The sequence below is a fragment of the Chiloscyllium plagiosum genome, unplaced genomic scaffold (genome assembly GCF_037043375.1).
Source record: "Chiloscyllium plagiosum isolate Xiang-an unplaced genomic scaffold, Cpla_swu_hap1 HiC_scaffold_8, whole genome shotgun sequence".
NCBI classification, from domain to species: domain Eukaryota; kingdom Metazoa; phylum Chordata; class Chondrichthyes; order Orectolobiformes; family Hemiscylliidae; genus Chiloscyllium; species Chiloscyllium plagiosum.
Window position 1 is genome coordinate 58,033,818 of NW_028270146.1, and position 15,554 is coordinate 58,049,371.

Genomic DNA, 15,554 nt, shown 5'->3' on the forward strand with positions numbered 1-15,554 from the left:
TTTCTATAGTGTGAACTTTTAAAACATGTGTTGACTGTAACACGATTACACTGCCAACAATTTAAGTGCTGTTTCTAAAGCACAATTTTTCCTGTAACGTGGGGTTGCACAAGAATGCAACCATCACGTTATGGGAGAACTGACTGTAATTCTCTTACTTTTAATACACTTATAAAAAACCTTGGAGTTGATCCTAATTGACAGAGATATTTTGTAGCCCTTCTTTGCCCTCCTAATTTATTTTTAAGCATCCTTCTACACTCTCTATACTTCTGAAGGGCCCCCTCTGCTTTTAATGTGCATTACCTGACATGCGTATGCTTTCTTCTTACTCTATCCAACTCTCAAAATCCCTTGGCATCCAAGGTTCCCTGGATATGATGCCTTTGCCCTTTACTCTTAGGGGGACATTCTTGGCCCTGAATATTCACCATACTGCTTTTAAAAGACTCCCTACTTTCCAAATGCAGTCTTACCAGTAATTTGCTGCTCCCCGTTTATGTTTGCTAGATCCTGTCTAATGATATTGAAATGGGCCTTCCTGCAATTTAGATACATTTCATGCATTATCCTTTTCCCTTTCCAAAAGGACTTTGAAACTTACAGAGTCAAGGTCATTATGCTCAAAATGTTCACCTACCGAAACTTCAATCACTTGATGGGCTCTGAGACAGACGGTATTTGTCCTTCGCACAAGTGATTGTCTTAGTCCCATGTATCCACCATCTTCCAATATCCCTTTATTCCCTTTTTCTACAGCAGCCAGTCTAACCTATTCTTAAATATGAACATGGTTTTAGTTTGTTGATTTGACAATGATTGTTGTTTAAAAATCTCAGTAAAGGAACAGTTTACTCAGCATACTGTTTATATTGTGGGAAATCCCAATACACAACCCAAAGTATTTCACCACTTTTGTAGTTGCATTAAATTTACTAGGAAATACTGAAAATGCCGGGGATCAAAATCACAGCAGAACTAAAGTAGCTATATGAAGGGCCCTAGAAAGTCATTAAATGCCTGAATCATAGATCCATGCACTAGCAGGATCTGCAAATCCCTATGATTCATTAAATGCATACAATTTTAGAATCAGATGCTTCCACCATCAGCTTAATGATCCACCACATCTGCTGAATGTATGAAACACATTCATTTTACTATTTTTATATATTGTGGGGCTGGAACTTCATTTGACTGATATCTTTCCTGGCAAAGGCTCTTCGCTTCCTGTACATGATCTCAAAATGTGTCCGCCCTGTTTCTGCTAGACTCTGGAGTGAGCCTGCCAACAAGAAAAGAGAATTACTGCTTCAGAGAAGAATAGAAATTGTGAACATATTAGTATCTTGAAATTCTGCAGCCTCCTCATTACTGCCTGTTTTGCATGTTAATTATTCTTTTTTAAAACTACACTCACGATGGTAACACCCACCTGAAAAATTGACTCTGAAGCTGTCATGCAATCCTTAGTCATAACTGTTACAAATCTGAAGTCAATCAACTGCCACAAATACAGCTTGTATGTCATTTTGTGGAGGAGGAAACAGCTCAGTGAACCTGCATCAAATTTACATATGTGAATGCAATGGGAATGTGTAATATGACTTTCTTAAACCTCATCTTCAATGTTGTGCACCTCCAGGAAGGCTATTTCCTCAATACAGCAAACACAAAAGATGTTTCCATTTGTGATGGAGACCAAAACTTAGGGTCATAAAGATAAGACAGTGACTAATGTATCTACCTGAAAAATGCTTTGCTGGAAAAGCGCAGCAGGTCAGGCAGCATCCAAAAAAGTGAGAATCGACATTTTGGGCATAAGCCCTTCTTCAGGAAACATGTTAATTATTCTTGACTAATGGATCGAGTCAAGAATTCAGCGGAAACATCTTTTCTCAGAGAATGCTTATAAGGTGGAGCTTATTACTTCAGGAAGAGATTGAGATTAATAGCTTAGGTATATTTAAGGAAAAGCTAGAGAAGTACATGAGGGAGAAAGGAGTAGAAAGATATGTTCTGAAAACAAAAAATGCTGAAGATCATAACGGGTCAGGCAGTATCCATGGAGAGAGAACAAGCTAACGTTTTGAGTCTAGATGACTCTTCATCAAAGCTGAACTAAAGTATACAGTGAGCAACATTATGCTATAGTGGGGTGGGGGTAGGGTGGGGGCTGCGGGGTTTGGAATGCTGGGGAAGAAAGGATGTTGATAGTTCTACCTGTCTTACTAATCTGAACTATGTTGTGTCTAACTGCCAGACTGGAAAGAACAGATAGTCTCACTGGACTGTGAGGGAGGGGAGTGAGAACATTTTCATAGTGTGAGATAATTAAGTAAAGCAGAGGTTACTGTGGATCATAAACTATAACATTGACCTATTGGGTTGAATGGCCTGATGTTAATGCTGTATTTACAATGAAATGTTATGTAAATGAATCTTGAAGGAATTCATACATTCAGTTTTTTCTATTGCACTGTGCTAAACACGTATTGCCCTTGCAGAACAGCTACACAGGAAAATTGATCCCGTCATTCTGATGTGGATCAGGTGCAGTTGATTTTCTAGTTTAAAGATGGGCTAAGGAATAGATTAACATGTCCAGTGCAAGCATGCCATTATAATTTGTTTCATTCCAGTGTACATTATAATTGATTAAAGGATGCAGGAACCATTCATTCTAGCTGTTTGTGTTAGTATTAAGATTCTTGGTGGATGATAACTTTAACTTGAAGACACATTCATCAACGAGTGTGAGTGAATAGTGGCATGACTGCAGATCTTGACCCTGAATCACTTATAAACATATTAAACTTTTATCTTCAAGACATGTAAGAATCGTATCTATTTACTTTTCTATATTTTTGATTGAGGACTGAAATAGGAAAATAGATGTTTTGAAACTATGGATTATGGAAGAATTGCTGCACTTTTAAAAAGTAAGTTAATCAAACTCATTGTGATTAGTATTTACACTGCTGTTTGTTCAACTGTGGGTGAGATTGATTGCAGATAGGTTGGCACCAGAGCTGTGTACCAGGAGAAATTCTGTCCGCAACAAGTAGACAGTTGGTTCATGGAATTGTGACCATGGTTAATGACAAAAGCTGTCATCCTTCCAAAAACTATATGATTGGCCCCTGGATAGCTGAGCAGCTTGTAGGTGTGACCGATATTGCCAGGAGCCTTCAGATCTTCGGAAGGGAATGTAGATTGCTTCTCTGCAGTAGAAAATACCTGAAGTTTGAAGAAAGCCAGTTATCTTTTCCCATTGGTTTTTGTAAGCTTTTGCTTTTAGCCAGTAAGACATGGACTTTGTAATTTGTGAAGCAGTAGCTCCATACCTCCTTCAAGGAAGTGAAAAGTACTTGAAGAAGAGAAATTGAAGAACAGCTAGTCCTGGCAAGTAAAAGAATCACCTCAATGAAGTTGTGGACAGGGACCATTGAACTGGTTTCCCAGTTCTGTCCTCCACCCACAGCACCATTTTTTTGTCTGTATTTGGGGGGTATTTTTATAAGGGGATTAAAGTTTAACTAGTAGAGTTAAAAGTCATCAATTCATAATTATTTGCCTGTAGCTAGAATCTATCTTTTGAAATAAATAGCAACTCTTGATAAGTTCAGCAACCTGGTCTGTGCTTTCCATTCATCTGGATACAAAAAGACAGGTAAATTGGAGAATATTGTGTACTTTGATAAAATCTTTAAGTATTGTGATGACCCCAGGAATAGTTGGGCTTGATTTTTGGTGAGAAATGACGGTTTTTTTAAAAAATCAATGACAGCGGCTGTAAATTCAGTGGCTGTATGGGGCGAGAGAGTGAGCGAGAGAGAGAGAGAGAGACAGTCTGAGGTGTCACTCTAACAAAAGCAACAAACTGAAAATGTTGGAAATCTGAAATTAAAACAGAAAGTACTGGACAAATCCAGCAGGTCTGGTTGCATTTGCTTCTTCAGAACTGCATGAACTTGTTCTTCTGACACCCTACCCTTCCTCTGACACCGAAACCCACAACCCAACAACTCCTTGGACACCTTCCCCATCTCCGCTTGACCTGACATTGCCTTCACAGGACCTGACACTCACCCTTGCCAGACCTGAGTGAAATAACTCTACAGAGGCTAGTATCCCATTACCAAATCACCCTGTATTTACACGTGGAACATCCTTGACACTGATCCAGCTTCCTCAGAATGAATTCTCAGAGTGAACAGGATATCTGACACTCCTGTTCTTACCTGTCAGCCAGGGCTCTCTGATTGGACCAGATTAACAGTCCTAATCAGGGAACTCACATTCTGTGAGGTCCATCTGGCTGATGTCATTCCAATCACTACACTGATGTTTCCTGCCCGCCCCAACCTGCTTTAAGCATCTCTTCGCTTACCTGTGTCATTCACACCTTGCACGCTGGCACTCTAACTACATCCACCCTAACACACCCTGCCACCCTGACCTGGCACCATATATTCTTAAGAGATTGTGTAAGTGTGATTGCCATTCATTAGAAAATCTGACCCATTATAATATGTTTCAATGAGATCTTCTCTTCTCAGGGATGTAGGTTCAACCTATTCAACCTTTCCCCGTAGGACTATGTGGGGATGTGATTGGCTTGTGGCATTATTGTTAGACTAATAATGTAGGGACTCAGAAAATGCTCTGCAGTTCCAGGTTTGAATCCTGCCAGAGCAGATAGTGTAATTTAAAGGCAATTAAAACAGAAACTGCAATTAAGAGTCTAATGATTGCCATCAAACTTTGCTGATTGTGAGGAAAAACCCATTTGGTTCACTGATGTCCTTTAGTGGGGGAAATTTGCCATCCTTACCTGGTCTGACTACCTGTGTAGTGGCAAGACCATCTCCTTATGAAATGTGAAGTCTAGATTTGACCCACTCACTGTATTGGGTCAGTGTGAAGCCCTGGGACAGTATTGACTGGCTCTCTATTCTGTACTTTCCTCTCATCATCAAATCTGCAACAGACCCTGCTTGAAAACAGTACACCTCCTTTGAATTTTCATTCTCCTTCAAAGAATACCTAATGAGGTACTTTAATTGGGCATATTGTGAGAAAAGTAAGATCTTTGTCCAGCCCTCCTACATTCCTAGTTAACACTGCTGTGTTGGAATGGTATCCAGAAAATAATACACTAGCTAGTGCCACAATTAATGTGGCTGAGACCAACTTTGTTACTAATGATGTATAAGGGTAGGGCAAGAATTCAACCTTTGGTAGGATCAGTAACTTTATAGTTTATTGTTGCTTAAGGAATAAGTGATATATCAAAGTCCTACAGCTTTATTTCTAAATTAGTTGCAATCTGACAAACTTGTTAACAGGCAATGAGTAGAAAAACAAACTGCAAAGCTTTGCTGTCAACTGCAAGAGACATTGGAAGTGAAAGGCAGACATTGTTCTCGGTTATGACTCAGTTTTCCACTCAAAAGATAAGGTCACACGATTCTTGACTGACTTTTATCACAACACTGGAAGCAAGTGAAAAAATGATGTGATGGAGTTCATGCATCAGAGTCCTTCTGGGACTGGCCTGCTCAACAACAATGTTGTCTTTTCTCTTGTCTTCTGTAAAAATAGTCACTCAAATGCCAGCAGAAACCTAGACTTGTGTGTAACTTCCCACACAGTTGAAACTTGTATAGCCTAAATAGATAAGGGCAGAAGATTAACATTTTGAATTGTATATGACATATTTTTCTCATTAAATAAAGGTCTGCATAATTGCAAAGGAGTTGCAACATTATTTTTGACATTTCTATGTCTTTATCAATCCTGTTGTATTCTCACGAGACCTTAGGGAAAAAATCTGAAGAGAATTGCAGAAAGTTATTTTGATAGATTTCCTTTCAGGTGGGAATCATTTTGTCATGTTTTAGTATCATTGCACTGAGCTTAGCATCTTATTTGCTAAAACATCACACTGGACTTGTAATCCAAAAGTGCAGGCGAATAGACTGGAGAAATGGGCTCAGATCCCTTATGATAGCTGGTGCATTTAAATTTAATTAATAAATCTGGAATATAATGCTAGTGTTGGTGATGGTGACCATGAAACTATTGTCAATTGTTGCAAAACCCATTTGGTTCCCTGTCTTTTACAAAAGAGAATCACTGTCCTTACCTGGTGGGTCTTACATGTGACTACAGATCTGCAGCAACACTGAATTGCCTTCTGAAATGGCCTAGGAACCACTCTGTATGAGACAGTTAAGGATGGGTAATAAATATATCCTTGGCAAGAATTTTTAAAAATCATAATTTAAAAAGTTACATTTGCAGTCGTCTGCTAGTTTTTAATCATAGAGCAATGACTTCTTAACCTTAGTGTTGAAAATTCAAATCACAGCTTGACTGTCATTTGCATTCAGGTGTACTCTGCTGATCTTTTAGCTGTGTTGCTATTCAGAAAGACATAAAGCTTCTGCTTGGTAGAAGCAAGGGCAAAGCTCCAAATGAGCTTTACTGCTTACAGGAGCTACTCCTGTTGTCCATTACCAAGTAATCTTGGCAGCAGCTATGGAGAACCTAAGGCTGATCCATTCCCTTCACTGAACAGAGAAATGTGATTATGAGAGACAGCAACAGAGGGATGTCTTGGGAAAATATAATGAGAAAAGGGGCCCATCTTTCAGGGATTGAATGATGGAAATTTGAACATTTAATTTGTAATAGTCATTCATTATCCACCTAATTTACAAATCATTATGCAGAATTAATATTGTATGATGTAAATCTGTATACTTTATGTCCTCTGAGGTTTTCAGATCTTAACAGAAAGTCCTTGACATTAGTAGTTCCAGTGACTGATGCAGATTATTTCTTTTCATCTGTAACTAAATCAGATCATGCACTCATCTGTCCATTCATTTCTTTACACTGATTAGTTAACTGAGGTTTGTACTTTGTAGATTGTTTGCATGGTGTATCCTTTGCAGACTTGCCATACTGACAATCACCCTGTGACAGATTCCATGCGCTATAGTTTTACCACAACTTTGGCTTTTCAATCTACTTGTCACTTAATAAGTGCTGAATCATGCTACCGCTGCTTTTTATATTTTACTCCAAGTCATACTCACAATTTAAGCAATTTATTTAAACAGTTCTGAGACAAATCCAAATAATTTCTTTCACATACATCCAATTTTAGAAATTCCTATGCTCTTGATCAAAAGTCAATTTTATTTTATTTAGAAATATACATTGTTAGCTGAATATGGTGGTCCATTTGGCATTTGTGTATTGTTAAATTTACTTGGTATTTATTGAATGCTTTTGTTTTATTCACTTTATGCTGCATTAAAACATACTGTGAATAAACTTAATTTCTCATGCACTGCATGGTGTCTTTACATTGACATGTCTGATAAGGTATAATAAGAAAGTAATTCAGTTGAAAAACCAGTTGAACCCAATAGAACATGTTGATACACACCTCGTTTCATATCCTATCGTTCTGCTGCTGCTATCTGTTTCTTAAATCTTCATTGGATTTGATGTGGAGGTGCCGGTGTTGGACTGGGGTAGACAAAGTTAGGAATCACAAGACAACAGGTTATAGTCCAACAGGTTTATTTTGAAATCACAAGCTTTCAGAGTGCTGCTCCTTCATCAGATGAAGTGCCAACAGGTTGCTTAATGGTTTGTAAAGTTGTGACCATTTGTGGATGCCAGAGACCATCAGTCTGACAACAACTACATCGCTTCTGAGTAACTGAACAGCTTGTGGATGTGAATGACACCGGCAGGAACCTTCAGAATACTGAAAGGACTGTTTAATAGTCTCTCTAAGCCTGAAGAAAGCTGATTTATTTTCACACACTAGTTGTTGTAAACTATTGCTTCTAAACAATAAATCACAGACTTTGTAATTTGTGAACGAGTTGCACTGTAGCTCCTGTGAACAAATGAAAGGCTAGAAGGAAATACCAGTGAAACTGTGAATGACCTCTGTCTGTCTTGTTTTGTATATCCCAGAATAATGCTGCAGTACAACCAGTGTGTTCATTTCTGAGTATTATTGTTTTTTAAATTCACTTTTCCCTCTGGGAGAGGAACAAATTGAACATTTCATCAAGTCCTGAGGACTGGTACTATTGAGCTATTTCCCCATCCTTTTTGCCCATTCACCGACAACACCATTTTTTTTATCAGTGTCTGTCTCAATGAGATGATGTGGAGATGCCGGTGCTGGACTGAGGTGGACGAAGTCAGAAGTCACATGACACCAGGATATAGTCCAGCAGTTTTATTTGAAATCATAAGCTTTTAGAGCGCTGCCCCTTCTTCAGATGCTGAGAGAGAGAAGAGCACACAGCAACAGAATTTATAGGCAGAGAGATCAAGGGCAGAGAGATCAAATAATCATACAACTGGTGTAAGTGGAGTGTTGAATAATAAGTCTCTGCAGGTGACCAAGGGTGTTAGGTAGTGTGAGTAAAGAGTCAATAGCTGAATAACAAGTGAAGGGATGACCTATGATCCAATTAAATGAAGCAGAGAGACAACAAAAAATTAAAAATAAGGTTGTGCTGGAGACAAACTAAATGACTGGAATAATAAGATAGATATATGAGTCGCATACTGAGGGTCTAACCAAAGTAATAAGTAATTCAAAACTGTATAAACTAATTGAGATAGAGAGATGATAATTTACCAAGGTGATGGTGTCAAAACAGGACAGTAAGGAAGATTTTGTAGATACAGAACAGTGTGGTGGGGTCACACGCAGTGTGACATGAAGCCAAGATGAGGCAGTCTTCATGGGTATGGACCTTGGTTATCAGTTTCTGTCTTTAGTATTTTGAAGGATGCCCTCATAAGAACTCATTGATCGCCAGTTCTGACATGCGACAGTGAAAAACCGCAACAACCTCATCAAAAGGCAGACACAGGATATGACTGACGAAGTACTTCTCCAGAGCAGAGAGACTGCACCATGTTCTTCGCAGCCTTCAGCATGTCATCGATGATGGTGAGCATCTTGCCAAGACCATCTCTGTGCATCCACTTCTCACCTTCAAACAACTGCCAAACCTTAAACAGACCATTGTTCGCAGCAAACAACCCAGCCTTCAGAACAACAGCAATCACGGCAACCTCTGCAAAACATGTCAGGTCATTGATATGGATACTACCATCACACATGAGAACATCACCCAACATGTACACGGCAGTTACTTATGTAACTTGGCCAATGTTGGCTATCTCATGTGCTGCAGGCAAGGATGCCCTGACGCATGGTATATTGGTGAGATCATGTAGAAGCTACAACAACAGATGAGTGAACATTGCACATAACAATCACCACACAGAAATGTTCCCTTCCAGTCAGGTAACACTTCAGCGGTCAAGGACATTCAGCCTCTGATCTTCAGGTAAGCATCCTCCATGGTAGACTTCAAGATACACAACAACACAGAATCACCAAGCAGAAACCGGTAGCCAAGTTCTGTAATGATGCAGAAGACCTCAACTGTGATTTTGGATTCATGTCACACTACGTGTGACCTTACCACACTGTTCGGTATCTGTAAAAACATATTTTTCCAGTCATTTGGTTTGTCTCCAGCACCACCTTACTTTTAATTTTTTGTAATTATCTCTCTGCTTTATTTAATCCGATTATAGGTCATCCCTTCACTTGTTATTCAGCTGTTGACACTTTAGTCACACTGTCTGACACACATCTCTGACCTGCAGAGACTTATTATGCGACAATTCAGTCACAGCAGTTATATAATCATTTGATCTCTCTGCCAATAAATTCTGTGACTGCATACTCTTCTCTCTCACTGCACCTGAAGAAGGGGCTGCGCTCTGAAAGCTTGTGATTTCAAATAAACCTGTTGAACTATAACCTGATGTCGTGTGACTTCTGACTTTGTCTGTATGTGTTTAAAAGGGGATTAATTGAGTAATACGTTGACAGTTAATGCTGTTTTAAGGTGATTGGAGGAAGATATAGGGGAGATAGCGGAGATGGGTTCTTTATGTAGAGAATGGTGGGTGCATGGAATGCACTGCTAGTGGTGGTAGTAGGGTCAGAGACATTAGGGACATTTAAGCAACTGCTGGACAAGCACTTGGATGGCTATAAATTGAGGGGTATGTAAGTTAGGTTGGTCTTTGATTAAGATAAATGCTTGGCACAAAATCGTGGGCTGAAGGGCCTGTACTGTGCCATACTGTTCTATGTTGTATGTTTACCTGTGGTGAGAATCTATTTATTTTTAATAATTAATAGTTCTTGTTAAGTGCAGAAACCTAGCCCGTGTTCTCTGTTATCCTGGGTCTATCAGGAGGAGAATTGAGGACTTGATGTACTTTGATAAAATGTTTAATTTTTGTCATGACTCCAGGTATAGTGGAGCACATTTTTATTTAAATAAGACATACAACTGAGGCATAACTGTTAATATAATGAGTGGTATATATAGGTCCTAACAGTTATGGCTTAGGCCGTGTTATATGTTTTCAAAATGCCTGTTTAATCTGGAACTGGACAACATTGTAGAAGATCTTCTCTATGATGCTGTGAAATCTGTCCATTGATACAGTACAGAATAGATCAACCTTTGACCCTTCTGTACTACATATACCCTTTCCTGCAGTTACAGTATTAAAATTATTGGATCAACTTCCATGAATGTGCTGATGATACCTACAATTACTTTGCTGCCTTCTTTATCAATTAGCTCGCTACCACATTCTCAAATCACTAGAGTAATGTCAAATGCAACACATGCCTAAGCATTGCCTCAGCTGAATCTTAACAAAATTGAGCTTCTATTTGCACCTTGTCCTTGAGTACATCAATTTTTTTTTAGCTGCTATCACAATCTCAGTAAGAAAGTGCTTTTACCAGTGTCCCATTTAAATCTGAGCCTGATTTTCTACCATGTATCCACTGCTTTATTGAAATTGCTTTCTTGCACTTCAGTACATCGCCTATCTCTCTCACTACTTCTTCGTTGAGTAGGAGAATTCCTTATCCATTCAACCTCCTACCCAAAATTCACAAACCTGACTGTCCCCATCGACCCATCGTCTCAGCCTGCTCCTGCCCCACCAAACATATCTCTGCATACCTTTACACCGCACTGGACATCCAGTCCCTGTACACATCCATCCGCCATGACGAAGGCCTCAAAGCTTTCAATTTCTTCCTCTCCCGCTGACCCAACCAGTACTCTTCCACTGACACACTCATTCGATTGGCTGAACTGGTCCTCACCCTTAACGATTTCTCCTTCGAATCCTCCCATTCCTCCAGACCAAAGGAGTAGCCATGAGCACCTGCATGGGCCCCAGTTATGTCTGCCTCTTCTTTAGCTACGTGGAACAGTCCATCTTCCAGAGTTACACTGGCACCATTCTCCACCTTTTCCTCCGCTACATCAATGACTGTATCGGCGCCACCTTGTGCTCCCACGAGGAGGTTGAACAGTTCATCAACTTCATGAGCACCTTCCACCCCGAGCTCAAGTTCACCAGGATCATCTTGGACACCTCTCTCCCCTTCCTGGACTTCTCCATCTCCATTTCTGGCGACCGACTCAACACGGACATCTACTTCAAACTCACCAAATTCCACAGCTACCTGGATACACCTCCTCCCACTCTGCTATCTGTAAAAATACTATCCCTTATTCCTAATTCCTCGGCCTCTGCCGCATCTGCTCCCAAGAGGACTAATTCCACCACAGAATATCCCAGATGGCCTCCTTCTTCAAAGACTGCAATTTCCCCTCCCCCATGGTTGACAATGCCCTCCAGTACATCTCCTCCACTTCCCACACCTCCACCCTTGAACCCCACCCCCCCGGCCCTCACCTTCTACCCCACTACCCCACCAATCTCCGGATAGAACGTATCATCCTCTGCCATTTCAGCCACCTACAATCAGACCCCACTACCAGGGATATATTTCTCTCCCCACTCCTATCTGCGTTCTGGAGGGGCCATTCCCTCTGCGATCCCCTTGGTAGGTCCACACACCCCCACCAACCAGCCCTCCACTCCCGACACCTTCCCGTGCCACGGCAAGAAGTGCAAAACCTGTGCCCACATCTCCCCCCTCACCTCCGTCCAAGGCCCCAAAGGATCTGACAGAGATTTACCTGGGCTTCCACACACATCATCAAACTCTGACAACCCAACGCCTGATGAAAGAACGCCTTATCTTCCGCCTCGGGACCCTCCAACTACATGGGATCAATGTGGATTTCACCAGTTTCCTAATTTCCCCTTCCCCACCTAATTCCAGATCCAACCTTCCAACTCAGTACCACCTGCTTGAACTGTACTAACTGTCCATCTTTCTTCCCATCTATCCATTCCACCCTCCTCTCCAAATTATCATCATCACCCCCCACCACTTTCATCTACCTATTATCTTCCCATCTACCTTTCCCCAGCCTCACCCCCTCCCTCCCATTTATTTCTCAGCCCCCTTGGGCCATCCCTCTCAATCCTGAGCTTATGCTCGAAACATCGACGCTCCTGTTCCTCGGATGCTGCCTGACTAACTGTGATTTTTCAGCAACATGCTCTTCGACGCACTCCTGGTCTTGAATTGTCTAATGATCTGATGACCTCCTCGCATAATTCTCCACAAGCTTTAGTTCATGTAAAGTGCTCCAGCTCATATATTCGCTTGTATTCATTTTCACATTCCTTATCCTATTCTCTCCACCTCATTAGCTTCTCAAGTCTCAGAAAAGTGGTTTCAATGTTCTTGTCCTGGTTTCCAAATCTGTGCAGACCCTATCTCATCCTTAGGCAGGAATGGGTGAAGGTATGTTTAAAGCCCAATTTTAAAAGTTCAGATGACAATGAATAGTTTACACAATCTTCTGAACCTCCAGCAGTCTGATGCTTTTAAATTACTTCACTGAATAAAAACTTCCATAAATTGGTTGGTCCTATGCCAGAATCAAAACAGTACAGGATACATTAGCAGGCTATCAATTGTTGCAATAAATCACATTAAGACCTGTCCACTGCCCTTGGAAAAAATCATTGTCAATTTTCCTTCTACACAATCACAAAAAACGTGATTCATTTTAAATTAATCCTTTTAATGTACTTGCAGGTTAGACTTCAGATGGGCTGTATTATATTGACTCCTGCCTTAAGTGTGTATAATTTCAAATGACAAGCACTGATGTACATAAGTTTTATAATCTTGCTTTGTATAGTATCTATGGATGACATTAGCAGCGCAATAGCTGTTGTAAAAAAATGGAAATTAAATGCCATTGGCAGGATGGTCAAGGGCTTACTTCATTTGGTGTCTCTTTGGCTTTAGGCTCTTTATTGAAGCTGATCGATCTCAGAAGAGCTTCATTTGATTTATTAGTAATGATGTGTGAATTTGTCTGTCAAGTTTGTAATGAGATCCAGACATCCCTGTTGGTGGCTGCAGATTTCAGCCTCCACTGGAGCTCAGAAATTGCCAGCCATGAGTTATAAGATCCATTATTTCTCCCCTTCCACACCTACTTGCTTCAGCAGAGTGGATGAGCTGGTTGGCTGCTGACTTCACTGCAACTATAAAAGGCATTTATCATTTTCAGCTCGACTCATGTTTTCTGGAGCAAAATATGGAAAGCCTTTGTATTTTTAATCCTGTAAGACTGTAACAATTTATTGATGCTCATGTAATAAATATAATGGATTGTGATGTGGTGCTTATATGTTTGCTGGCTGCAATCAAAGACCAGCATTGTCATTTGAGTCTCAAACCAGGCTGCAATATTCAGTCAAGATTGGAGAGCTGTAGTCAAAGAACATGGGTCTTCTGTTTTAATAGATACAATTGTTTCCAGAAATCTTTATTTTTGCAAAAATCAACCCAAAATTCCATAATGACTTATTCATTCAAAGATTCCTGTCATCATCTTTAAATTTCTAATGTGTTCAAAGTAAAGCATTGGGCTTAATCTTTTCCTTTTTTTGATTGGGTCTGAATTGCATAGTTTTGTGGAGGTGTTCTTGCTTAACATGCTCTTATCCTGTCTTACCAAATGCACCTCAGAAATTGCCTACCACATGCTATGGCACTTATCGTGCCAACTTTTGCCCCATCTCAGCACATGCTGTTCCCAGAACAACTCACTGCATCCTAGGTATCCTGAAATTCATCAGCATTGCACCATCTTTAAATGCCCATTGTGCACCCAGACAAGCAATGTTGGTCCAGAACTACCTTGCATGGTTGTTGACATTTGCCTGAACATGGCAGACAGGAGAATTTGCTGTCCTGGAGGTCCTGCTGTATGGAGTGGTGTTGATATAAGACTTTCTCTTCCACTGGAGGCGACTACATCAGACCACAGCACCTTCATCCTAGCTTTCCATCTGTTTTAATGCACTCTCAGCCAGGAGAGTTTGGAAGGATGGCCAGAAGTGTAGGAAGTTAGTCAATGTCCTTCTCTACTCCACTATTTTAAATGCCATCATATTCTCTCCAATACTTTACATTCACACACTCTGTACTACTGTACTCACTTCTGACAAAGGCTCATGCTCTACTATTCTCACTAATGTCACTGACTTAGAGTCATAGAGATGTACAGCACAGAAACAGACACTTCGGTCCATCTTGTCCATGCCCACAAGATATTCTAAGTTAATCTTGTCACATTTGCCAGCACTCGGTCCATATCCCTTTAAATTCTTCCTCTTCATATACCCATCCAAATGTCTTTTAAATGTTGTAATTGTATCAGCCTCCACCACTTCCAATGGCAGCTCATTCCACACATGCACCACCCTCTGTGTGAAAAAGTTGCCCCTCATGTCCCTTTGAAATCTTTCCACTCTCACCTTAAACCCATGCCCTCTAGTTTTGGAATCCCCCACTGCAGGGAGTCTATTAACCCTATCCATGCCCCTCATGATTTTATCAATCTCCATAAGGTCATTCCTCAGCCTCCGATGCTCCAGGGAAAATAGCCCCAGTCCATTCGGCCTCTCCCCATAGCTCAAACCGCCCCCAACTCTGGCAACATTATCGTAAATCATTTCTGAATCCTTTCAAGTTTCACAACATTCTTCCTATAGCACAGAGACCAGAATTACAAAATTGGTTTAATGTCCTGTACGGCCGCAACACAACCTCCCAACTCCTATAGCCAATGTACTTATCAATAAAGGAAAGCATACCAAATGCCTTCTTCACTATGCTATCTACCTGTGATTCCACTTTCAAGGAACTATGTACCTGCACTCCAAGGTCTCTTTGTTCAACAACACTCCCCCGGACCTTACCATTAAGTGTATATATCCAGCCCTGATTTGCTTTTCCAAAATGCTGCATCTCATATTTATCTAAATTAAACTCCATCTACCACTGCTCAGCGCATTGGCCCACCTGATCACATCCCATTGTACTCTGAGGTAACCTTCTTCGCTATCCACTACACCTCCAATTTTAGTGTCGTCTGCAAACCTACTGATCATACTTCCTATGTCCACATCCATTTAGTTTATATAAATGATGCAAAGCAGTGGACCCA